Source organism: Squalius cephalus, assembly GCF_949319135.1.
Source record: "Squalius cephalus genome assembly, chromosome: 25".
In the NCBI taxonomy this organism is placed as follows: domain Eukaryota; kingdom Metazoa; phylum Chordata; class Actinopteri; order Cypriniformes; family Leuciscidae; genus Squalius; species Squalius cephalus.
In genome coordinates, this window is record NC_137146.1 from 3,873,278 (window position 1) to 3,898,443 (window position 25,166).

At 38.5% G+C, this 25,166-nt stretch overlaps 2 long non-coding RNA genes and 2 gene segments (V, D, J or C); 2 read left to right on the forward strand and 2 right to left on the reverse strand.

Moving 5' to 3' along the window:
* LOC307153400 overlaps positions 1-4,159 on the forward strand; it is a 12,664-nt gene extending 8,505 nt beyond the window's left edge. The window contains exons 2-3 of the long non-coding RNA XR_013820142.1: positions 2,442-2,490; positions 3,859-4,159. This is a non-coding gene — a long non-coding RNA (uncharacterized lncRNA). The remainder of the gene's footprint in view (positions 1-2,441; positions 2,491-3,858) is intronic.
* The window catches only part of LOC307153405, a 169,809-nt gene continuing 148,627 nt past the window's right edge, over positions 3,985-25,166 (reverse strand). Inside the window, exon 2 of the long non-coding RNA XR_013820147.1 lies at positions 3,985-5,600. This is a non-coding gene — a long non-coding RNA (uncharacterized lncRNA). The remainder of the gene's footprint in view (positions 5,601-25,166) is intronic.
* LOC307153767 (Ig kappa chain V region 4135-like) lies at positions 8,420-9,010 on the reverse strand. The segment is given in 2 exons: positions 8,940-9,010; positions 8,420-8,852 (listed from the first exon to the last, which is right to left on the reverse strand).
* LOC307153768 (Ig lambda-3 chain C region-like) lies at positions 22,768-24,583 on the forward strand. The segment is given in 3 exons: positions 22,768-22,819; positions 23,068-23,116; positions 24,144-24,583.

Genomic DNA, 25,166 nt, shown 5'->3' on the forward strand with positions numbered 1-25,166 from the left:
AAGTTTAGCCTTTCTAACATTTTGCAACCTGTCCAGTTTATCAGCAAGCGCCTTTGCAGTGAGCTTCACTACCCGTTTCCCACCTTGTGCTTGAGCACCGCTAGCTACACTATTGGATTTACCAGCTGTAATTTTAAGCACACCAGTCCCGCTAATGTCCGACACTGCATCGCGCGTCTCCATGATAAAGAGTCAGTCACTCAAAGTTCGCCGTAACAGTCAGTGAAAGGTCTATAATTATCCGCCTTTTTTGGCAACCAATGCATTGGGTTTATGCCCTTTTATGTGTGCACACAATTTCAATGGCCAAAAGTGTAGCGCTACACATACCTCTCGCGTTGGGCGCCTTTAGATGCTCCAGTGATCCGCTGTCCGACAGCCGGCTTTAGCCTCGTAGCTTCCTGAGCGTCTTTTCACCAACAGTTGAATGCATCCGTCAGCGTCGTTTTAATCCCAAGGCAAACAAAGCGACTCATCCTCTTATGCCATCTCATTGCGTCCCACACAGTAGCGTTACGGTTCAAACTTAGTTCCAAATGAGCGAGGTTTTTGACTAATGTAGCCGCTCAGTCTAATACTGACCGCTGGGGTGGTTTATCCCCGGTATGCCTGGCTGACGCGCTGTGTCCTTGTTGTTCTCTTACCATACTGATCTTAAGAATATGCAGGCTTCGTTGTGTTGCTTATTATTCCGTTTATTTGTTTTACCGTGCAGAGGTAAATGTCCATTTATCCAGTTTCAACGGCAAACCATCCGTATACATATACACACACAGACTTGTCAACAATCAGTTTCTAGCGCCTATGCGCCACAGCGGTCAAAAACCATTTGCCCTACCGGGTCAAACCCCCCTACCCTTTGGCAGTTTGATACTTCCTTTATAACTTGGACCTTCAGTTAACATTAGAGCGACACCCACTGTACAAAACAAGAAACAACACCCAATATCTAGATACACAAACACCACATTTGGCTTCTATAATGTTCGTTTTGTGTCATTTTAGTTTCAGGTCTTTCATTAGATCAGGGCTTTAACTCACATTTTATGAGTAAAATTCAGTCAATGGAGCATGAACACTCCTGCAGATTCATGATGAAACAAGAACATGCGGACAAATTATAGATATAGTTTTAGATAAATGTAATAAGATAAAGAGATAAGATAAAGTATTTAGTAAGTTAAAAACTCAATGAATGCTTTATGTTTCATTTAATATCTATGAATAACTTGAGTGTGTGTGTGTGTGTGTGTGTGTGTGTGTGTGTGTGTGTGTGTGTTTGAGCAGCTGCTGACGGAGGTTTTTGTACGACTCTTTATCACTGTGTGAACACATAGTCACTGTTGACTTCATGTTCACTCTGACAATAATAATGTGCAGCATCTTCAGTCTGGACTCCACTGATGGTCAGAGTGAAATCTGTTCCACCTTCTTCTCCATTCCCACTGAATCGACTGAAACTCTCATCATAGAGATCATTTACCAGATAAATGATGAGTTTAGGAGCTTCTCCGTGTTTCTGCTGATACCAAGCTAAACTATAGCCACTTATCCCAGTATCAGTTTTACAGTCTATAGTGGCGTTTTGTCCTTCAGAAACATTCACAGCTTCAGGCTGAGTCACAGTGATTCCTCTGGACGCTGTTGACAACAACATTATATGAGTTTCATCAAATGACATGAACATTAAAGACTCAGAAATGACAAGCTTTGACTTCTGTTACCTGGAATAAAAGCGGTCAGAATCCAGATGAAGCTGCTGAAGAGATTCATGGTGTGTGTTGGGTTTATACCGTGGTAAACAGCAGTGTGTTATAAAGTGTGTGAGTCTGAAGGCTATAAACACTCGGAGAGCTGAAACACGTGCCGATGCAAAGTGACTCTCTGAGCAAAAACCAGCTGGAGGAAAACACACATGAAAATGAACACATGCAGAAGAAACTGATCCAGTTTTGTGGCCTTTAATGTGTTTTATTCTCATGATCCAGTGGAGTGTGTTTTCACTTCTGTAGGAGTTTACAAATCATTTCTTCTTTATTCTGCACGAGTCTCTGGTTCAGAGTTCAGACTTTCTGATCAATCAAATGACAGTTTCATCACTAAAAGAAACAAGTATTTCACTGTGAACTCCATGAGAGGGCAAAGGTCATCAACACTTATTAAAATGCTTTGAGAAACACATGATCATTTAGAGACTCCCAGTTAAGATGTGTAAAGATCAGTACAGAGTCTTTCTGATTATATTATTTATTTAGATTTAATAGTTTTCATGCATTAAGAGACATTTAGAGATGATGAGACAGTTCAATAATCCTGATGTTGAGTCTCATATCAGTGTGTGTGTGTGTGTGTGTGTGTGTGTGTGTGTGTGTGTGTGTGTGTGTGTGTGTGTGTGTGTTCATTTGAGTGTGACGGAGGTTTTTGTATGACTCTTTCTCTAGAATGAAACACTGTGGTACACTTTCGGTGGAGGAACTAAACTGACGATCAGTAAGTCTTTTCTATTCTCTAATAAAAATGTTCTCTAATAAGAAAATTTTAATTCATTCATTTTATTTTATTTTTAGATAATTTCAGCAAAATAATTATTAGTGGTGATCTTAAAATGCCATGAATGAACCTTAAAAAAAAACATCTATAAGATGATCTTATTTGTCAACAAGATAATTCATTTATTAATATGTTTTTGAAAAGCAATTTATCATTTAACTATTATATTATTTACTTAGGTTTTATATTTCATACTGTTTTTAAATGTTATTTTTAATTTTACATTAATAATTTAATTATTGGTAACATTTGATTGTATTTTAATGTAGCCTATGGATTGCAGTATTTTATGATATTTTAAACTATTTCTTGATATAAATAATTTTGTCTATAATTAATAGAAAATTGAACAATTAAGGGTTTTTAAATGCATCCAAAGTTTGATAATAAAATTTTTGTGTAAGCGTCATCATCAGAGAAAGAGATATTTAGTTAATAAGCATTTTAAAAATCAAGATTATGATTGTAAGTGTCTAAACAGTAGAATTTAAAATAGTTGAAACTTTGCTGAAAATTACGATTTATTTTTTGTGAGTATCAAAATGTATGAATATTTTTACAAAAACAATTAATATTGAAATTATTATTTTCAAAATCTTATGAAGAAATCACAATATATTAATACATTTTTGTTTTTTTTAAAATTAGATTGAGATTAAAAGGTTCTGTAACTTCTGAAAAAAATCAAATGTGTATATCTTTATTTATTTAATTTTGTATAAAATGTTATCATTTGTAGCTATTTTAAATGTCATATTTCATTTTACATGAATATTTAAAATCTTATTATTGCTAACATTTAGTTCATTTCATGTATTGAATGCAGATACTTTCAAATCTATTCAATAATTTCTTCATACATAATTTTGTCTATAATTCTTGGTAAATGTAACTATTAAGGGCTTTTTTAAACGCATGAAACTAAAGTTGTATAATGTGGACAAAATAAATATAATTTTTTATAATTTTCACCAGACAGAAAGAAACTCAGTTGAAGAGCATTTTGAAAATGAATCATTTAAACTATTTAATTTGCTGATGTTTATGATTGTGAGTTTCTGAATAGCAGAATATTTTCAAAATACAATTAATATTGAAATGATAATTTAAATTAGTTTTCTAGATCTTATAACGACATCACAATATAACCATCAATTTACTTGGACAATGTTTTTCAAACTCATTCTGTGGATCATTTAAAATGTAACTTGTATATTTAAAATCAAATGATCATTCATGAATGTGTGTGTGTGTGTGTGTGTGTGTGTGTGTGTGTGTGTGTGTGTGTGTGTGTGTGTGTGTGTCCAGCGGGTCCCTCCGTGTCTCCCTCCGTGTCTCTGCTGTCTCCCTCTTCTCTGCTGATCTCTGGAGACTCCTCCGCTCTGCTCTGCCTGCTCAGCTCTTACTCTCCACAGGGGGCGACGGTGAGCTGGACGCTGGACGGGTCAGAGGTCACCGAGGGGGTTCAGACCAGCGCAGAGAGCGAGCGGGACGGTCTCTACAGTCGCAGCAGCGTCCTGAGCCTCAGCAAAGCACGCTGGGAAGCCGCAGAGCGCTTCGTCTGCAGAGGAACACATGCCGGAGCTGCTCACGAGGCCTCGTTCCTCAAGAGCTCCGAGTGCTGATGTTTCTCCAGTGAAGACCAGCGTATCTGAGCGTCACGTGATTTACAGCTCAATACTGAAGCAGTCTGTCAATGTGCTGCCATTGCTGTTCATTCAATAAAGCTTCATCTGAACGCAAGCGCACATTTGTGTTGGACTGCATCATTGATCAGTGTGTCGTTCCTTCAAAGTCCTGCACTAAAGTTTCAGCGGCTTTTGATTGATTGTAATAGTTGAGAACAGCTGCATTCAGCAGTAAATGTGAAATGAAGCTCTTGGGGTTTGAACATGGTCACTGGAGACGAGCTGCTCTATTCTGAGACCATCACAATCACTAAACCTGACAATGCAAATGAGATTTACACCTCAAACTCACAGTTTCACTCTTTTACTGGTTCAACGCTCTGAACTGGAGCAGTTTCACTTCTGCTAAAATGAGTTATGAGTAATAAATTCATTGAAAGCTTGAGATGATAGCTAGGCCTACTTGAAAAAGGCTTTATCATATAGTGTATTGTACAAAACAAACAATATATGGTTTGTTTGATTTCATATCAGTTTACACATTCAGTTTTCTCTGATTCAGAGCATATTTGAGTCAAACCCGTCCGTCACAGCACAGATCTGTTGTGTTGAGAAGTATACAATACTTGGTGTTCAGCTCATAGTAATTGCTCACTATAACAGATGTAATAATGAGGAACTGCAGCACTTCAGGCTCTAGTGAGAAACTGTGTTGAGTAATGCGAAGAAAAAGAATAAAGGTTTAAGCTGAATCTGAAATCACAAACTTCACTGCTATATATGGGTAAAAAGCAGTGTGTGACAAAAGAAGAATGTCCGAATTTACAGTACAAGTCCCCAGATTGGCCGACTACAGTGAAGCGACGCAACCGACACTGGTAGGTCACATGATAATGACAACATGGCCAATATAGTATGTCCAGATTACATTCATACTACACTCATTAATACTATAGGATGCACTTTTTTAGCGGTACTAATTCAAAAATGTTTGCCAATTTCGGACGCATCCTTAGTGTTAGTTGCACACAAGTCCTGAAAATTAAAGCTAAACGTCTTGATCGCCCCCAGGTGGCTGGTCCCAGTACAGCTCATTAACCCCGTCCTCTCCATGTAATCAAATGGGATGTGTAACAAACTAAACAATCAATTTACACTTCAAAATAATTTTTTCCATAGATGGTTTCTGTCGTTTTAGGTAGTTTTTGTTACACTGATGTAAATTCAGTTGTTCGTTTTTTTTAAGTATCTATTTAATGCTATAAAAGCGGGCGTGTGACGACATGACTGACAGCTGAGACTGATGGTTTCTCTGAGTAAAGTAGTCACTGAGGCACCAACTGACTTTGTTCGGGAGGAGATCGGAGCTTTAACTTTAATTTCTACATTTCCATGATTTATTTCACACTGACATGAGTTGTTCTGCAGTAACTGGACCTTGATGCCGCGGCTCCACTTCACTCTCACTTCTGCGCAGACTCAGTCCCATCATTAGGGCCTGTCACAGTCTCAGATCATCCACAGCAGACCCGTCAGCTCAGCCCACTAGATCATCATCACACCAATTATAATCACTGCACATGCTCATTAGGACTCATACAAACAGTTACTTCACACTAGCACCTTCGTCTGGTCTCATCTGTACCTATGGGAAGACTTACTCGAATACTCACCTTGGAAACTTCCCTGTCCTCAGTCCTTCTTCATCTCTGTCATTACTTCTGCACACACACCATCAGCACAACAACCAACAGAGAACTGTGAATGTTAAAGCTAAGTGCAAACCTGCTCCTCTGAATCCCATGCTCACCTGTTTACCTCCTGTTTAAGACACTGTTGTTTTACGTTAGATCTGAGTCTTCTCCTCCTGTTACTGTGACAGAGACATATTGGGACATTGGCGGATTCACTTTTCTACAGTGGAAGAGAGTGAAGTTGCGTCGTCCATCTTTTTTTACAGTCTATGATTGTACCCCGCATGGAGTGCGTTCTGTTAAAAGGGTGAAAACACCACAAGTTGTCGATGAGGATGAGCGCTTCAGTGCCGAGCAAACCCCTGTTTCTTACTGTCAGTGGGAGCCACCGATGCCATTTGAGCCGTGGCAGAAAATCTTTCATAATGACGGAGATGCATGGCCGGAGATACGCAGACGAGGGGTCTCGCTGCTTTGCTTGGGGACGGAAGGCCAGCGCCTGTTTTATACTCTGCCAGATCAAGGCACTACTTTTGATGAAGCATGAGTGTGAACTACTGAAGCTGAATGCGAGAACTGTCCAGAACTGTCACAGTTATGCCAGACAATTCAGTCAGGTTGGCCTAAACTGCAAAGGTCTATCTTCAGTGACTTACGTCCATATTTTCCTGTTAGACATGAACTGGTTGTTGAATCTCCACTGATTTTCAGAGGGAATCGTTTGTTTTGCACTCCGGGAACGCCTCATCCTTCTGGCACATGAGGGACATCAGGGGCTGGTGCGAAGTGAAAAGTTAGGCCAAAGCGTCTCTATCGCCCCCAGGTGGCTGGTCCCAGTATCGCTCATAAACCCCGCCCTCTCCATGTAGTCTATAATGGGACGCGAGGGAAACTAAACAATAAATTACACTTCAAACTATTTTTTTCCAAAGATTTTCTGTCATTTTAGGTAGTTTTTAATCACACTGATGTAAGTTTAAGTGTTAGTTTTTTTAAATAAGTTTGGTCTTAGTTATTTGATGCTATAAAAACGGGAATGTGACACCATGATTGACAGCTGTGATTGACAGCTTCTCTAAACGAAGTAGTCACTTTTGGGGGATTTCCATATCTGTTTATTTCACACCGATATAAGTTGTTCTGCAGTGAACTGGACTTACCGATTCTGCAGGAGTGTGGACGGGACTCTCACTCTCACGACTGCGCAGAATCAGGTCTCGGATCAGTGCAAGATGTCAGCGCCATATTGGGACTTCGCATTTCTACAATAGAAGAGAGTGAAGGTGCGTCGTCCATCTTTATTTACAGTCTATGGGTGTGAACCGAACAGTGAGGGAGTTGTATTGCTGGCCACGAATGGACGATCTAGTTCACACAATCCTCTCTGCATGTGTGACCGGCCAGGCCAGTGATAAACCGGCCAAAACATTCACAGCTCCAGTGCAGCCAGTGGGGTTCACCAAATGGCCCATTTCAACCTCTCGAGAAGGGAGAAACTGACTGTTAGATTGCAATAACACTGATTGACTATTTCAGCAAATGGCCTGAAGTTGGTTTTGCTTCATCAGTAACTTCTGAAATTTCTCGAGAAGGAAACCTTTGCTGATTTTGTGAAAACACAGGGAATAAAGAACATAAAGACAGTGTTTATTAACCTCAGGCTAACAAGGCCATTGAATGGTTCAACAATAGAGTTAAAGGTGAACTAAGTAACTTTTTTTATCTTAACCGAACAGCTTGGAAGTCATTGGAATGGTTATATGACTGTTTTCGGGTTGAATGGTGGTCTTCTCGCACCCCTCGAGCGCCTGTGAGACGAAAAACCACCCTTGCAACTTTGGGCCGCCGGCCGCAGCATCTGGAAGTATCGCGTGATATCAGGTCTCGCGATGTAACGAACTGCTTTACGGCACTGCACACATACACTATCTAAACATTTATATGCTAGCCTTCTGTGTATTATACATACCTCAGTGGACATGGCTCCGTGCGTTCGCCAGGTTCTTTGAAAACAAATGCACATGACCAGCGGGAGAAGATGGGAGGAGGGAGAGTCGCCAATGAGTTTTGATGACAGTGTTGTCAAATATCTATTCCGAAGCTGTAGGGGGAACTCTATAGATAAACCCGCGAGCAAAAAGCGAGAAAACAGCGACGAAATCGGCAAAGCTGCATAATGCTGCTTTAAAGGTACGACCCTAAATAAAAAGACCTTAGTCAGGTTAGACGCCATATTGAATTTAACGCAAATGAAAACGAGGCTGTTATAAACGAGGGATAGACTTGGTCTGTGTCCGAAATCTCTTATAGGTGCTTATTTTGAACAAGTAATTACTTCACGACTGCTAAAAAAAGTACATTCTATATGTGTGTCAAGGTAAATTATTAGAAACAGAAATGAGTCCATCAGGTCCATTTGGTCTGGTTTCAGATGTGTTTGCTCTGCTGACTGGTGAAAGTTTTATGAGAGAGAAAACATTTATATATGTTTAGATATGTGTATTTGAAAACGTGTGTGTGTGTGTGTGTGTGTGTGTGTGTGTTAGAGAGTGTTTGAGCAGCTGCAGTTTCAGTTCAGTCACTGTGACTCTGACTGACGGAGGTTTTTGTATGACTCTTTATCACTGTGTGAATGTTTCATCACCCACACAACGATCATTAGAATCTACTCTGCAATGGAAACTCTTGCAGTAATAATGTCCAGCATCTTCAGTCTGGACTCCACTGATGGTCAGAGTGAAATCACTGTAAGATCCACTGCCACTGAATCTAGATGGAGTTCCTGACTGGAGGAAGTTTACACGATAAATCAGGAGTTTAGGAGCTTCTCCAGGTTTCTGTGAGTACCAGAATATACCTTCCTCCCCATTATTCAATCTCCTCACATCTCTGCTGGTTTTACATTTGATATTCACAGTTCCTCCTGGTTGTTCTGCTGTTATTGAGGGACTCTGAGTGACGGTGATCTGTCCTCTACACTCTGAAACACAACAAGAAGAAAATACACTCAAAACTTTGACAATATACTTGAAGAAATGAATTAATATCAAACTTGTGCTCCACAAACCTTGAGCAAACGCTGTGAGAGTCCAGATGAAGATGATGATGAAGGTCATGTTGATGAAGATTGTTGTGTGTGCCAGTGATGAAGTGTTAAACTCACAGCACTATAAACACTCTCACACACTGAAGATCTGATCAATATGCAAACACACTCCACATCATTTCCCTGAAGACAGTCACTCATTAACAGACACAAAACACAATCACTGAAGTGAGAACAGAGTAAAAATGAATATTTTTCATAATATTTGATCTTCTACAATAGCCAAGATGTTAAAAATTATAGAATTCAATTCAGTTCTGAATAAATCTACAAGACCAAATTTAGTATATGAACCTGAATATCAGCTGTGAGAATATTTTTACTGTAGTTGGATTGAAACTTTACTGTTAATCCCCAAATTTTACTCCAAATCCATGTGTGTTCCTGCAGTTTATGAACAGACATGAGGATCATCACACACTTTGTTTAATGGGTCCTTCATCCAAACTTCCTCCTGTTCCTCGACGAGGTGTGAACTGTGTCTATAACTCTAGTCAAAGCAAACTCCTGTTGTAAGTTGATTCTCCACATTGAGGATGTTTTGTCTTGGTCTGAGGAGGAAAACGCCTCAAGAGGCTCGGGTGATTCTGTAGATCGGCCCGTGATGCTGAACGTCCTCAAGACACTCGACATCATGTATTTTTCTAATGTCAGGTTTATGCATCTTTTACTCTTTATCGCTGAGCATTTGATGTTTTGTATTGATTATCTTTTAATTGATTATGTAATTGGCATGACACATTTACCTGACTAATAATTAATTGTTACATTTGGATTTATTCTGATTTACTCTGAAATGATTAACTCTAGTAGATTACATTAAGTCCATAACACCACAACTCTACACTCAGGTTAGTAACGGACTGGCATTCAGCCGAGGAGGAGCAGAGGAGCTCGCCGACTGAAGTTTCAGAGATCCGACTAACACATCGGCAAAGTCAATATATAGACTAATCTAAACAGGGTGAGCATTATTCTAACTAAGTGTACGTGTGAAACCACGGCAAAGTTCCCATTAGAAGTAGTTAAGTTAGTCAGCTTAGTCCTATGGTAATGGTCGTGGCCTCTGGTTAGATATAATCTTACGTTAATTAAGTGTGTTCAGATCTATGGGAACTAAATAACTGATTAAACTGATCAAACAGGACAGATTTAAGATGCTGGTGATTCAGTTTAGAAAGAAGAGTATATGAAATCATAAATGCAGAAAAAAAAAAAAAAAAATGAAGGACTGAAAAATATCCACTGAAGTGAAAATCAAAAGTGACTGAATTTCTAGATGAAGGATGTAATAGGAAACAGGAGACAAATATGAATTCTGAAAAATCACAATCAAAAAGGTCAAAAACTGATGAAGCTCCAGAAAGTGATGTTCAATAAGATCATATTGGGTCGTTTCTTCACCGTTGTGTGTGTGTGTGTGTGTGTGTGTGTGTGTGTGTGTGTGTGTGTGTGTGTGTGTGTGTGTGTGTGTGTGTGTGAAAGTGTTTGAGCAGCTGCAGTTTCAGTTCAGTCACTGTGACTCTGACTGACGGAGGTTTTTGTACGACTCTTTATCACTGTGTGAACACACCACCACCGTGATAACTCTGACAGTAATAATGTCCAGCATCTTCAGTCTGGACTCCACTGATGGTCAGAGTGAAATTACTTCTAGATCCACTGGCACTGAATCTAGATGGAGTTCCTGATTGGAGGAGGTTTGTTGCATAAATCAGGAGTTTAGGAGCTTCTCCAGGTTTCTGTAAGTACCAGCTCAGACACCGTTTTCTACTACACCAGTCGACTGGATCTCTGCTAGTTTTACAGGTTACAGCGACTGATTGTCCAGTTTGAGAGAGCCGCTCTGAGGGAGTTTGAGTCACTGTCTCCTGCCCAACAGATTCTGACAAGAGAGAAAGATTAGAAATCACAAACACTTTTACAACCATATATCTTCACAACACACACAAAGATAACGAGTGAATAACGTTTGTAATCTTGACTGACACAAACCTGGACATAACACTGCCAGCGTCCAGATCAATATGGTGATGAAAGTCATTTTTGTAGGTTGAAGGTTCAGTTCTAGTGAAAAACAGTTGTTGATCATGTTTGATGTTTGACAGAGTTATAAACACATGCAGAGCACTGAAGTGTGTGTCACTCATGTAAAACAGACTCTATGCAAACGCTTCAGTAGTAACAGATTTAAGTTTAATGTGCTTTCATAGTCTGGATGCCAGCTGAACTTTGCCCCGCCCACGACATCTGAGGTCAGGAAGTTCAGTCTGACTTGATCCGTTGTGGACATAGACAGTAAAATAAAGGTTGTGGAGCAATTAAGCTCGAACCAGAGCTGTTCGGACCAATCAAATTGTCAGGGTGGGCTTTATACGATGATGGACAGATGATCAACAGTAACGTAATCATCCACGTCACCAAAGAGTGCTTGGGTTGAATACGTTCACAACAAAGACGCCGCCATCGCGTCTGTTATAGAAGATATCGACAGTGCATTAATTTTAAAAGAGGAACAGAGAACCGCGATCAAGCCATTTGTCTATCGGAAAGATGTTTTCGCCGTCCTTCCTACGGGATTCGATGGTCGCTAAGAAGATGGGGCGCAATGAAAACCCTGTGGTCATTATGGTTTCTCCGTTGCTCTGATTGGTTGTAGGTCTATCCAGTTGAGTGCAGAGGCATTTTCTTTCCTGGTTCGGTTGAAACACGCGCCTTAATCACAGCCCAATGGAGCAGTATCAGACTCATATTCTGACTAGAACCTGATTTACATTTTAGTAATTTATATTGCCAGTTTTGTTTTGTTTTTTTCGGCCAACTGAAATATTTCCAGACGAAGCCACTGTAGAAACAACCGCAGCTCGACTCTGAGAAATACACAGTATTTCTTGAATGAATCAGTGTTTTGAACGAATCGGTTGAGTTAATGATTCATTGACTCACTCATAAAGTCAGTCTCTTGTCGCCATCTACTAGCGTAACGATGAAACTTGCAGAAAGAGTCTCTGTAAAATCCAGCACTAAAGCTGCAGGTTAAACACATCTATGTGTGATGATGGAGGATCTGCTTCTGTCACGAGACTCGACTCCAGCTCTGAGTATCGCTCCACTTATTCAGGGAATTACAGTTTTTTACAAGTACTGGAGAAACTCAACAACAGTGCAAAATATGAAAAGACAATGCAGAAAAGCAGAGCGCATGTGGCGGAAGACAAAACTTGTAGTCCATTATAACATCTACAAAGACAGCATCCATGCTTTCAATATGGAACTAGGCAAAGCTAGACAGACTTTCTTCTCAAATATTATGAACAGTAATTTAAACAACACACGCACTCTTTTTGCTACTGTAGAGAGACTGACAAACCCCCCAAGCCAGATTCCCAGTGAAATGCTCTCAGACAACAAGTGCAATGAGTTTGCTTCTTTCTTTTCTGAGAAAATCAATAATATCAGAAAGGTGATCAGCACATCCTTGAGTTGCTCTGGGGTCAGACAGATCAAACCACCTGAGAAAGTAGTTACTATGTCTGATTTCAAAGAAATTGATGGCAAAATTTTGGAAGAAACCGTACAGCACCTTAAAACATCAACCTGCGCTCTTGACACACTTCCCACATCATTTTTCAAAACTGTGTTAAACAGTTTAGAAGCAGATCTTCTAGAAGTGGTAAATGCCTCACTTCTCTCTGGGAATTTTCCAAACTCCCTGAAAACTGCAGTTGTCAAGCCCCTCCTGAAAAAGAGCAATCTGGATAAGACCATATTAAGCAACTAGGCCGATCTCAAATCTTCCTTTCATAGGCAAGATCATTGAAAAAGTTGTCTTCAATCAGCTGAACAAATTCTTATGCTCGAACGGATACTCTGACAATTTTCAATCTGGTTTCCGACCGCATCACAGCACAGAGACAGCGCTCATAAAGATAATAAACGATATTCGCTTAAATACCGATTCAGGCAAAATATCAGTGCTGGTGCTACTCGACCTCAGTGCTGCATTTGACACTGTTGATCATAACATACTTCTTGACAGGCTGGAAAACTGGGTGGGGCTTTCTGGGATAGTCCTAAAATTGTTCAGGTCATACTTAGATGGGAGAGGTTATTATGTGAGTATAGGAGATCATAAGTCTGAGTGGACATCCATGACATGCGGAGTCCCTCAAGGCTCAATTCTTGCACCACTCCTGTTCAACCTGTATATGCTCCCAATGAGCCAAATAATGAGAAAGAACCAAATTGCTTACCACAGCTATGCAGACGACACACAGATCTACCACAGCTATGCAGACGACACACAGCTCTACTTAGCCCTATCGCCTAACGATTACAGCCCCATTGACTCCCTGTGCCAATGCATTGACGAAGTCAACAGTTGGATGTGTCAAAACTTTCTTCAGTTAAACAAAGACAAAACTGAAGTCATTGCGTTTGGAAACAAAGATGAAGTTCTCAAGGTGAACGCATACCTTCACTCTAGGGGTCAAACAACTAAAAATCAAGTCAGGAATCTTGGTGTGTCTTTGGAGTCAGACCTTAGTTTCAATAGTCATGTCAAAGCAATAACTAAATCAGCATACTATCATCTGAAAAATATTGCAAGAATTAGATGCTTTGTTTCCAGACAATACTTAGAGAAACTTGTGCATGCTTTCATCACCAGCAGGGTGGATTATTGTAATGGACTCCTCACTGGCCTTCCTAAAAAGACCATAAGACAGTTGCAGCTCATACAGAACGCTGCCGCCAGGATTATGAGCAGAACCAGAAAATATGAACATATCACACCAGTCCTCAGGTCTTTACACTGGCTCCCAGTTAGATTTAGGATTAACTTTAAAGTATTATTACTGGTATATAAATCATTCAATGGCCTAGGACCTCAATACATTGCAGATATGCTCACTGAATATAAACCCAACAGATCACTCAGATCACTAGGATCATATCAGCTAGAAATACCAAGGGTTCACTCTAAGCATGGCGAATCTGCTTTTAGCTATTATGCCAGCCGCAGCTGGAACCAGATTCCAGAGGAGATCAGACGTGCTCCTACTGTAGTCACATTCAAATCCAGACTCAAAACACTTCTGTTTAGCTATGCATTTAATGAATGAGCACTGTGCCAATGTTCATCCGACTGTACTGTACTGTACTGTATTTTATTTCTATTTTTCTAAACCGTTTTTAATTATTCTTATTTCCTTTTATTATTTTAATTTCTTCTATGTAAAGCACTTTGAATTGCCATTGTGTACGAAATGTGCTATATAAATAAACTTGTCTTGCCTTGCCTTGAAGATCAAACGTGACTGAATTTCCTCACAAATGACTGAAAATAACAGGAGAAAAATGACTTTTTTTTCATTTCATTTCATTTATTTATTTATTCACAAAATACCAAAAGTATAATAATGCAGTCATTGGAACAAAATCAAATAGGTATAGTGAATGGGTCCCCCAAAGAAGCTAGAGAAGCTTATGGGTGGGGGCCCGTAATTTTACAAGAGAAAAGTAGTACGGTAAAGGTACATGATCACCACCTGGTACCAGACGATGATAACAGAGCACACAAGAAAAACGCACAAGGACATACATACAGTACATACACATACATTCATGCTCATACATCCCAGTAGTCCATGAGAAAGCAGTTATATATTAAATATAAGTTGATAAATAATAATTTTTTAGTTGTTTTTTAAAGTTGGAGATAGAGGGCAACACCTTAATGTCATCATTGATCCAAATCTGGGGCCCCCTACATGCCACACTCATACTAGTGCGCAAATATCGGCGATATTTACCATATATTAGTGATTTAGTTCTCGTTTGGTATGTGTGCTGGGGGCTGCAGATAGGAATAAGAATTTTTAGAGTTCAGATTAAGAGTTCAGATTATTTACAGTTTGATAGATAAGGCAAGCATTATGATATTTATTTATAACTACTCTTAATAACTCAAATCGATAAAATAGATGGTATGAAGAAGAATTTATCTCTGACCAGGAAAGAGCCCGTATGGCTTTCTTTTGTAATGATATAAGTTTTTTAAGATGACTTGTGTAGGTGTTGCACCATATCACATTACAATAATTAAGATGTGGTTCAAACAAAGTTTTATACAACACAAGAAGAGCTGACAGAGGGAGAAATTGTCTGATCTTAAAAAACAAGCCAACATACTTTGAAAGTTTGGTAACAAGATGATCAATATGACATTTAAAAGTAAGAGATTCGTCAATGAGGACCCCCAGAAATTTAGTGGAAAACACTCTTTTTATCAATTGTTCATTTATTTTAATCAGGCAGAGATCAGTGTTTTTAAAAAGAAAATTATTGGTTGATTTGAATACTATGTAGTTAGTTTTGCTAATATTTAATGACAGTTTATTGCATTTAAACCAAGTGTCAACTTTAATTAGTTCTAAGTTTACTATATTTTGAAGAATAATTGGATTACTATGTGATGTAAACAAATTAGTATCGTCTGCAAAGATGATTTTATGGAATATTTTAGATGAATTTACAAAATCATTTATATATAAGATAAATAAGAGTGGCCCCAAGATAGAGCCCTGGGGGACCCCGACAGTTATAGGCTTACAGGAAGAGTTATAATCATTGACATAGACATACTGTTTTCTTCCATATAAATAACTTCTGAACCATTCAAGTGCTAAACCTCTGATACCATAGTGATACAATTTGTGCAATAATATATCGAAATCAATGGTATCAAATGCTTTTGATAGGTCCAAGAAAATGCCAACACCACATTTTCCCTCTTCAATACAGTCATTAATTTGCTCAATAAGGTCAAGTATCGCCATACAAGTTGTACTCTTTTTTCTGAAACCGTATTGAGACGGAACTAAAATATCAAATTTGTCAAGATAGCCACTTAATCTATTATATACTACCTTCTCAAATACTTTAGAGAAAGTGGGTAGAATTGATATTGGCCGGTAATTGTTCATATCATTTCGGTCCCCCGATTTATAAATTGGGATTATCTTAGCGATTTTTGTCATTTTAGGTACATTACCAGTAGATAAAGAAAGGTTAATACAATGAGCCATTGGCTCTACAATGATGTTCGCAATGGCCTTCATAATCTTACTAGATATTCCATCTGCACCAGTAGAGTTTGAGCTCCTTAAGTCATGAATGATCTTGCGGAGTTCAGTACTGTCTGTTGGTCTCAAGAAAAATGAATGAATGTAGTTTCCAGAGAGAAAATGCTTAAAGTTGACACTCTTCGGTTGACTTATATTTTTCGACAGATTTACACCCATTGAGGCAAAATGATTATTAAAACTCAGTGCCAGATCATCTTTAGGATCAACCAGGTCAGGTAGAGTAGTCTGTTTATATCTCTTATTGAGAACTTAATTTAACACATTCCATGACCTCCTACTGTCCCCTTGTGAAGCTTTTAAAAGTTCTGTGTAATGATTTCTTTTAGTCTTTCTTATAATCTGTGTTAATTTATTTTTATAGGTAATATATTTATCTTTATTTAAGCTAGAAGGATTTTTTATATACAATTTATAAAGCCTACTTTTACATTTAATAGATTTCAAAATTCCCCTTGTAATCCAAGGGTTCTGGAGAGTAGTGCAACATTTAACAGTATTCTCAAAGATTGTGTCCTTAATGGAATCTTGAATGATCTTTATCAGACTGTCATATGCAGCATCCGGAGTCCTACTGTCATAGACAGAGGCCCACGACTTGGCCTGTAAGTTAGCAGTCAAATGCTGTAAGGATCTCTCATTAATGATTTTATTTTTAATTTTAGTAAGTGGAGGAGAGACTATTTTTCCAGAACCAAAAAAAATTACAATGGGAAAATGATCAGTGATGTCTGACTGCACGATCCCAGTCACCAGCTTAGTATTTTGAATATTAGTAATGATATTGTCAATAATTGTCTTTGATGTAGATGTAACTCTGGTAAATCTATTTATGGTGGGGAAAAAAGAGGAGGAATGCAGTGTGTTCATGAAGTTATGTTTTGCCCCATCTTCATTAAAAATATCAATGTTATAATCCCCAAGAAGTATACAATCTTTTTTTTGATTAATCAGTTTATGTAGTAGATCCTCCAGTTTAGGAAAAAATGTGTTAAGAGCAGAGTCGGGTGGACGATAAAGTACACCGACAATAAATGTTTTATCACAATTGTTAATCTCAATGAATAAAGACTCACAAAAATCATCCTCTAAGAAAAAATCACATTTTTTTACCTGAAGAGTACTCTTAACATAAAGGCAAACCCCTCCACCTGTTCTATTTGGTCTGTTCTTAATATATAGATTGTATCCATCCAGATTCAGTAATTCTACATTTGAAAATTCTTTGAGCCAGGTTTCACTACACCCAATTACATCAAAGTGACAACTTGAATCAGATAGTAGGGAAACTAAATCATAGTGATGTTTGTTTAGGCTTCTGATATTTAAATGTAGCAGTGAATAATTATATATATCATTTAATGGTTTTAGGTCATCGGGGTCAAAAACATTACAAGTAGTATTTCCACCCATATCAATAAGAAACTGAGAATCTCCAACGATATTAAAATCATCAAAACTCATAATATACCCAGTTAAAGTTTGATCATGGAGTTTTCTGGGATACACGGTGAAAGTCGCAAATACATTCGGAGCAACCAAACACACGAGCATACACAAACACACACACACACACACACACATAAGTAATCCAGTAACATTGTGTAAAACAATGTGTACTACGCCGCAGTCGTCCGCGCCAACTCGCAAAAGGAACAAAATAATAATATAGCTGCGAGCAGCGATTGCGGGCCCAAGCCGGTGGCACCGCCACCCTGGTGCCTTTAGTTACACTAAAGGCACCGGGATGGCGGTGTCACCGGCTTGGGCCCTCCATCGCTGCTCGCAGCTATATTTATATATTATTATATAATAATTTCCTCCTATTTTTAATATATAAATACATATATATATATATATATATATATATATATATATAATTACCTTTTTTTGGATGCTAAACTATTGTTTATTATATGCTTTGTACTTCACTCACGTTCCAATATCGAAGGGAAAAATTATCCTCTTCACATGCGCAAAAATGTGCTTGGAAAATTCACAGTGGAGCGGTGCTTACTGTGAATGTACGAATTGTACTACTGACTATTTAGAGCAGTGTAATCTTTATATGTTAGGTTGACCATTTTATTATTATATTTTATTAAGTCTATAATGAACAGGCTGCAATGTCAAGATTGCAATGCTGGAGTGTGTGTGTGTGTGTGTGTGTGTGTGTGTGTGTGTGTGTGTGTGTGTGTGTGTGTGTGTGTGTGTGTGTGTGTGTGTGTGTATGTGTGTTCATGTTTTTCTGTCCCGGTGGGGACTTTAACCTGAATGCACACAGACTCATGGGGACTCGTATCACAGTGGGGACCTAAATAGGGTAAACAAGCTTCATACAGAATGAGTTTTTTTGGAAATGTAAAAATGCAGAAAGTTTTCTGTGATGGGTAGGTTTAGGGGTAGGGTTAGTGTAAGGAGATAAAATATACAGTTTGTACAGTATAAAAATCATTAAATCTATGGAGAGTCCCCACAAAGATAGTAAACCGTGTGTGTGGGTGGGTGTGTGTGGCGTGGGCGCGATTGAACAGTGGACACATAAAAACATACTCCGTCATTATACAGGAAGACATTCAAACTGCAAAGTGTTAACTTATATTTGTGTACAGTCGCAATAAAACACAGCATTGTGCTTTTGTAAAATAATTTCAAGCAATCCACCCCCGAAAGGCGCTAATTTTAAAATTAAACTAAAATGCTCATGGCTGCACGGGCATTCATAACGGTGCGCATCCACGGCGAGGAACGAGCAGAACAGAGTGAACATTTTTCAGTTAATTCCTACTTCCATAGAAATTCATTTGAAACGCCCGCTCAACCACTATCAATGTCAGTGCGGACGAACATATTTTACTTTCGTTTTTAAGTTGGCGATTCAAAAGCCCCCAGCGGTGTCACACGTCGATTAACCGGTGGTAAAATATTCTCACCGTCACATACCTAGTATATTTTTATGTAGATACAATAGGCCTACCTGATTTTGAACACAAGAGGGCAGTATAGCCCTATGTATGACTTGACTTTTATGGGCCTAAATAGTACAATTACTATTTTTAAACTTATAAATATTTATTAAATTGAAAAAAAAAAGAATAAAATGGGTTTAGTTGTGATATTTTTATACTTTTATATAGAAATAAATGGTGTTTAATTACATTTTTAGAAGATGAGGCTTTAAGTGTTACTTTACTTTAGTCCCTCACTATAGCAAAACCGTTTGAGATGTTTAATATCCGTTCACAATTTAGCATCTTTAATGTATCTTTATCATTTTGAAAAAGTTTGGTGTGAATAATATAAACCAGTTAGGAAGAGTAGCTAAAAACTCAGAGTCTGAAATATCCAAAAAATCCACATTCAAACCAAAATATCTGACTTCCTTTTGCTCTGAGCTAATAACTGAAAATTAGAAAGTTGTCCGGCTCGGTGAGACCAATATATATACTGATTTTTGTAACTGTTGGTAAAACTAACCCCCCCACTTTTGTCAAATGCATGTTGAAAGTGACACACTTCCTGCTGCCAGTTGGTGGCGCTATAACTTTGACTCACAATAGTTACTTCCATCTGATCGGCCTCTTACCACGAACACACTGCTAAAGTTTCATCAAGATCAGTTAATGTATGCAGAAGTTATAACACTTCGTCTCCTCTCTTTTCTCGCCATAAATTTGTTTCCTCGCCACGGCCAAACCGTTCGAGATATCAAAAATCCGTCTGCAATTTAGCATCCTCAATGTCTTGACTTTATGCTGACTGAGTTTGGAGGTGATTGAATGAATTCTCTAGGAGGAGTACATCACATTCCACAGCAAGCGTTTTCCAAACAACCCATAATAGCCGACTTCCTGTTGGGCTGGCGTGAAACTTGACAGAGGGAAAGTTGTTCGGCCCGATGAAATCTATATGTGTACCGAGTTTCATATTAATTCATGCAAGCGTGTTTGATATATGGACCAAGTTTTCAGACCCTGTTCAAGAGGGCGCTGTTGAGCCCCCCTGCCACGCCCGTTTCTGAAACTTTTCACATGTCTACTGGCTAATAAGTGTTATGTGTCTGTCGAGTTTCATCCAATTTCAAGCATGCTAAGAGTCTCAAACGCATCCGAAAATATTATTAAAATTTGATGCGTTGCCACGGCAACAGTATCTAAGATATCAATAATCCTTTCACAGGTCTACATCTGCCGTGTGTCTACATTATACACATAAAGTTTGAAGCAAATCGGGTAAAAGTAAGAGGGTGACTTCAAAGCATTTTGAAAGTGACACACTTCCTGCTGCCAGTTGGTGGCGCTATAACTTTGACTCACAATAGTCACATCCATGTGATCGGCCTCTTACAACGAATACACTGCTGAAGTTTCATCAAGATCAGATAATGTATGCAGAAGTTATAACACACTTCCTGTGTCCCATTATTCGCCATAAATTCGTTTCCTCGCCACGGCCAAACCGTTCGAGATATCAAAAATCTGTTCGCAAGAATTCATCCTCAATGTCTTGACTTTATTCTCACCGAGTTTGGTGGCGATCGGATGAAATCCCTAGGAGGAGTATTTCACATTCCATTGTATGCGTTTTCCAAACAACGTATAATAACCGACTTCCTGTTGGGCTTTTGTAAAACTTAGAGCACGAAAGTTGTTCGGCCCGATGAGATCTATATGTGTACTGAGTTTCATATTATTACATGCAAGCGTGTTTGATATATGGACCAAGATTTCGGACCCCATTCCAGGGGGCGCTGTCGAGCCCCCCTGCCACGCCCGGGTACCAGCTTCAGCCCGGCCCTGATGGCCGCGGGTTCTGACCTGTGTGCAAAGTTTCAAGAGTTTTTGAGCATGTTAAGGGCCCCAAAAGTGGCAAAAAGTCAAAAAAAAAATAATGAAGAAAAAAAAATAAATAAATAAATAAAATCCTTACGAAAACAATAGGGCCTTCGCCCTTTCAGGGCTTGGGCCCTAAAAATGGTCTCATAGAAATGAAAAGGAAAAGTCTCTCACCTCTCCATCTAGAAAAGGAAGAGTAACGTTAGGCTATTAAAGGTATTTCATTATAGAAGGAGTCTCGGCCATGATCCGCAGAAGTAGAGGCAAACTGATCACCACTGTCCACTGTCAAATAGAAAACGGCATAGGCCTACAACTCTAAAACGTTACTCAAATGATAGTTAACCCTGGCCTGCCATCCTCGTCGTATGGATTTAATTAAACTATAGTCTAGGTGTTCCGCGAAGGCAATGAGTCAATGAAAGCTTCAGCCTCAGCTACCGAGGGAAAGTGTTTCCTACCTCCCGACTCCATCTTGATGTAAAGCCTGGCCGGGTAGAGCAGGGCAGGCTTGAATCCTCGCTCGTACAGCTCCGACACGACCTTCTTAAACTCCTTCCGCTGCTCCACAACCTCTGGAGCATAATCCTCAAACACAAGAATAGTACGGTCCATGAACCTCAACCTTCCCCTCATGGACCGTGCATGAAAAATCATGATCAAAGCTGTCATATACTGACCAAGCTCAAACTTTTATATTATTATAATATATTAATATAATTATATTATTGCTTATTATAAGATCATATTGCTTTTCTTAATGTGTGTGTGTGTGTGTGTGTGTGTGTGTGTGTGTTTGAGAAGCTGCAGTTTCAGTTCAGTCACTGTGACTCTGACTGACGGAGGTTTTTGTACGACTCTTTATCACTGTGTGAACACACCACCACTGTGATAACTCTGACAGTAATAATGTCCAGCATCTTCAGTCTGGACTCCACTGATGGTCAGAGTGAAATCTCTGTGAGATCCACTGCCACTGCCACTAAATCTAGATGGAGTTCCTGACTGGAGGTGGTATGTTATATAAATCAGGAGTTTAGGAGCTTCTCCAGGTTTCTGTAAGTACCAGGACACACAGGGTGTCGAGCCGCTGGCTGTACCACTTCTACTGAGTTTACAGCTCATCTCTACAGTTTCTCCTGGTTTGGCAGGTTTCACAGGAGTCTGAGTCACTGTGATCTGAGATCTACAGCCTGAAAAACAATTCATTTATCAGTCCATAAAGTTTATTCATTTATTAGACAATTTAAAGCTGTGTTAAAATTATATTATTTAAATGATTTATTTAGAATATAAACTGTTCACCTTGTAGTATAAAGCAGTATAAAAGTGTCCAGATGAAGATGATGATGAAGGTCATGTTGATGAAGATTGTTGTGTGTGTCAGTGATGAAGTGTTAAACTCACAGCACTATAAACACTCTCACACACTGAAGATCTGATCAATATGCAAACACACTCCACATCATTTCCCTGAAGACAGAAGAAACACTGTTTTGTCTTTTAGTGTCTTTGCTAATAAACTTCTGTGGATCATTTTCAGAAACAGAAACTCATGATTTACTTCATGTTATTTTGGGTCGATCTTCTCGCTCTAAACACTGTTTTAATGATCAGTTTCATTCAGACTTTGATGCTGAGAGAATTTAATACCTGAGCTGCAGATTTATATCATCCATGATACTGTATAACAGGTCAAAGGTCATCCAATAGAGAATGACCATCTAAATCTGCTGAAGATTTCATTATAAAGCAGGTCAATAGAATTAGCAGAGTTTAAATCACACGTGTTTGTAAATGTGATGAATGTATTTCGGGACTGATTATGAAACAAAGGATTTCAGCCTTCATTCAATATCAAGTATTTATTTTTAAGATTAATTCTTTGGACTATTTTTTAGATGAAGATTTTGTGGCTCTTTTTTGATCAATCATGGTTGATGTTGAGAAGATCTGCAGTTGAGTCTCACATCAGTGTGTGTGTGTGTGTGTGTGTGTGTGTGTGTGTGTGTGTGTGTGTGTGTGTGTGTGTGTGTGTTCGTCTCTTTCTCTGCTGGAGTGTGTGTTCATTTGAGTGTGACGGAGGTTTTTGTACGACTCTTTCACTAGAATGAAACACTGTGGTACACTTTCGGTGGAGGAACTAAACTGACGATCAGTAAGTCTCTTCAATTCTCTAAAACATTTTTTTTTTTTTTTTTTTTTTTAAGGTTATTTTAGCAAGCATTTGGCAACAAGATAAAAAAAAAGTTTAAATAAAAAAATGAATTGCAGTATTTCATGGCGAATTTGATTGTTTCGCAATTTCTTTAAATTTGTCTGTTATTTTACAAAAAAAAAAAACAACAAACTGATATTCCCTGAGATTTCATCACGTTCATCTTTTTTTTTTTTTTGCAAAGCATATTTCATATTGTTTTAAAATTGTCTTTTTACACGAGTAATTTCATATATTATAATTGCTAACATTCTTTGTTTTTTAATATGTTGATTGCAATATTATATTGAATGTAGTTTGTAATATTGTTATATTTTCTGTCATCTTCAGTTTTTTTTAAAGTACATAATTGTGTCCATAATTCTTCATAAATTTAACTGCTAATACTTTTTGCAAAAGTTTGATTATACGGATAAAATAATTATATTTTTTTATTTGAAAAATTCATCATTTGAAATGAAATTTGCTGATAATTATGATTGTGAGAGTCTTAAGAATTTTTCAAAATACAATTAATAATTATTTTTTTTAGCCGTCGTCATCAGACAAATAGAACGATTTGAAAAATTCATTAGTTGAACTGAAATTTGCTGATAATTAGGATTTTTCAAAATACAATTAATGATTAGAAATGATTATTCAGAAAATATTTTTACTTTTTATATATTATATTATATATATTTTTATTATATTCATTTTATATTTCAAATTACTGTGAGATTCACTGTATATCATGTCTGCTTTACAGAACTGATTTATATTTAGAATTACATGACACATTTTTTAGTGCTAGTGAATATTGATTTAACTGAGAATATTTTAAACTGAATTCAGGATATTTGTGGTTTATGAATGAAAGCAGTTTTGTGGGATTTCTGTAAAGATAAAATGATTGTGATTTCTACAACATGACCATGTCTGACATCTAACTGTGTGTGTGTGTGTGTGTGTGTGTGTGTGTGTTCAGCGGGTCCCTCCGTGTCTCCCTCCGTGTCTCTGCTGTCTCCCTCTTCTCTGCTGATCTCTGGAGACTCCTCCGCTCTGCTCTGCCTGCTCAGCTCTTACTCTCCACAGGGGGCGACGGTGAGCTGGACGCTGGACGGGTCAGAGGTCACCGAGGGGGTTCAGACCAGCGCAGAGAGCGAGCGGGACGGTCTCTACAGTCGCAGCAGCGTCCTGAGCCTCAGCAAAGCACGCTGGGAAGCCGCAGAGCGCTTCGTCTGCAGAGGAACACATGCCGGAGCTGCTCACGAGGCCTCGTTCCTCAAGAGCTCCGAGTGCTGATGTTTCTCCAGTGAAGACCAGCGTATCTGAGCGTCACGTGATTTACAGCTCAATACTGAAGCAGTCTGTCAATGTGCTGCCATTGCTGTTCATTCAATAAAGCTTCATCTGAACGCAAGCGCACATTTGTGTTGGACTGCATCATTGATCAGTGTGTCGTTCCTTCAAAGTCCTGCACTAAAGTTTCAGCGGCTTTTGATTGATTGTAATAGTTGAGAACAGCTGCATTCAGCAGTAAATGTGAAATGAAGCTCTTGGGGTTTGAACATGATCTGCTCTATTCTGAGACCATCACAATCACTAAACCTGACAATGCAAATGAGATTTTCACCTCAAACTCACAGTTTCACTCTTTTACTGGTTCAACGCTCTGAACTGGAGCAGTTTCACTTCTGCTGATGGAGGGATGAGACCGTTATGAAGTTTGAGAGGTAGTTGTATATGACTTGTGTGACTTATATAACGTAATGAGACTCTTCACTGGTAGATCATGTGTGACTGGACTAGAGGTGTAAATCTTTGGGTACATGTTGATCTGATTCAATTCACGATTCATAGGTTTTTGATTCTTTTCAAGAAAGATTTATTTCTAATTCACAATGATTCGATTTACTATAAGATTTGACAAAGTGTGCAATGCGCTTAAAATACCTAGGAAAGATATTCCATATTTCATAATTTCAGTAAACTAATCCACATATTAAAA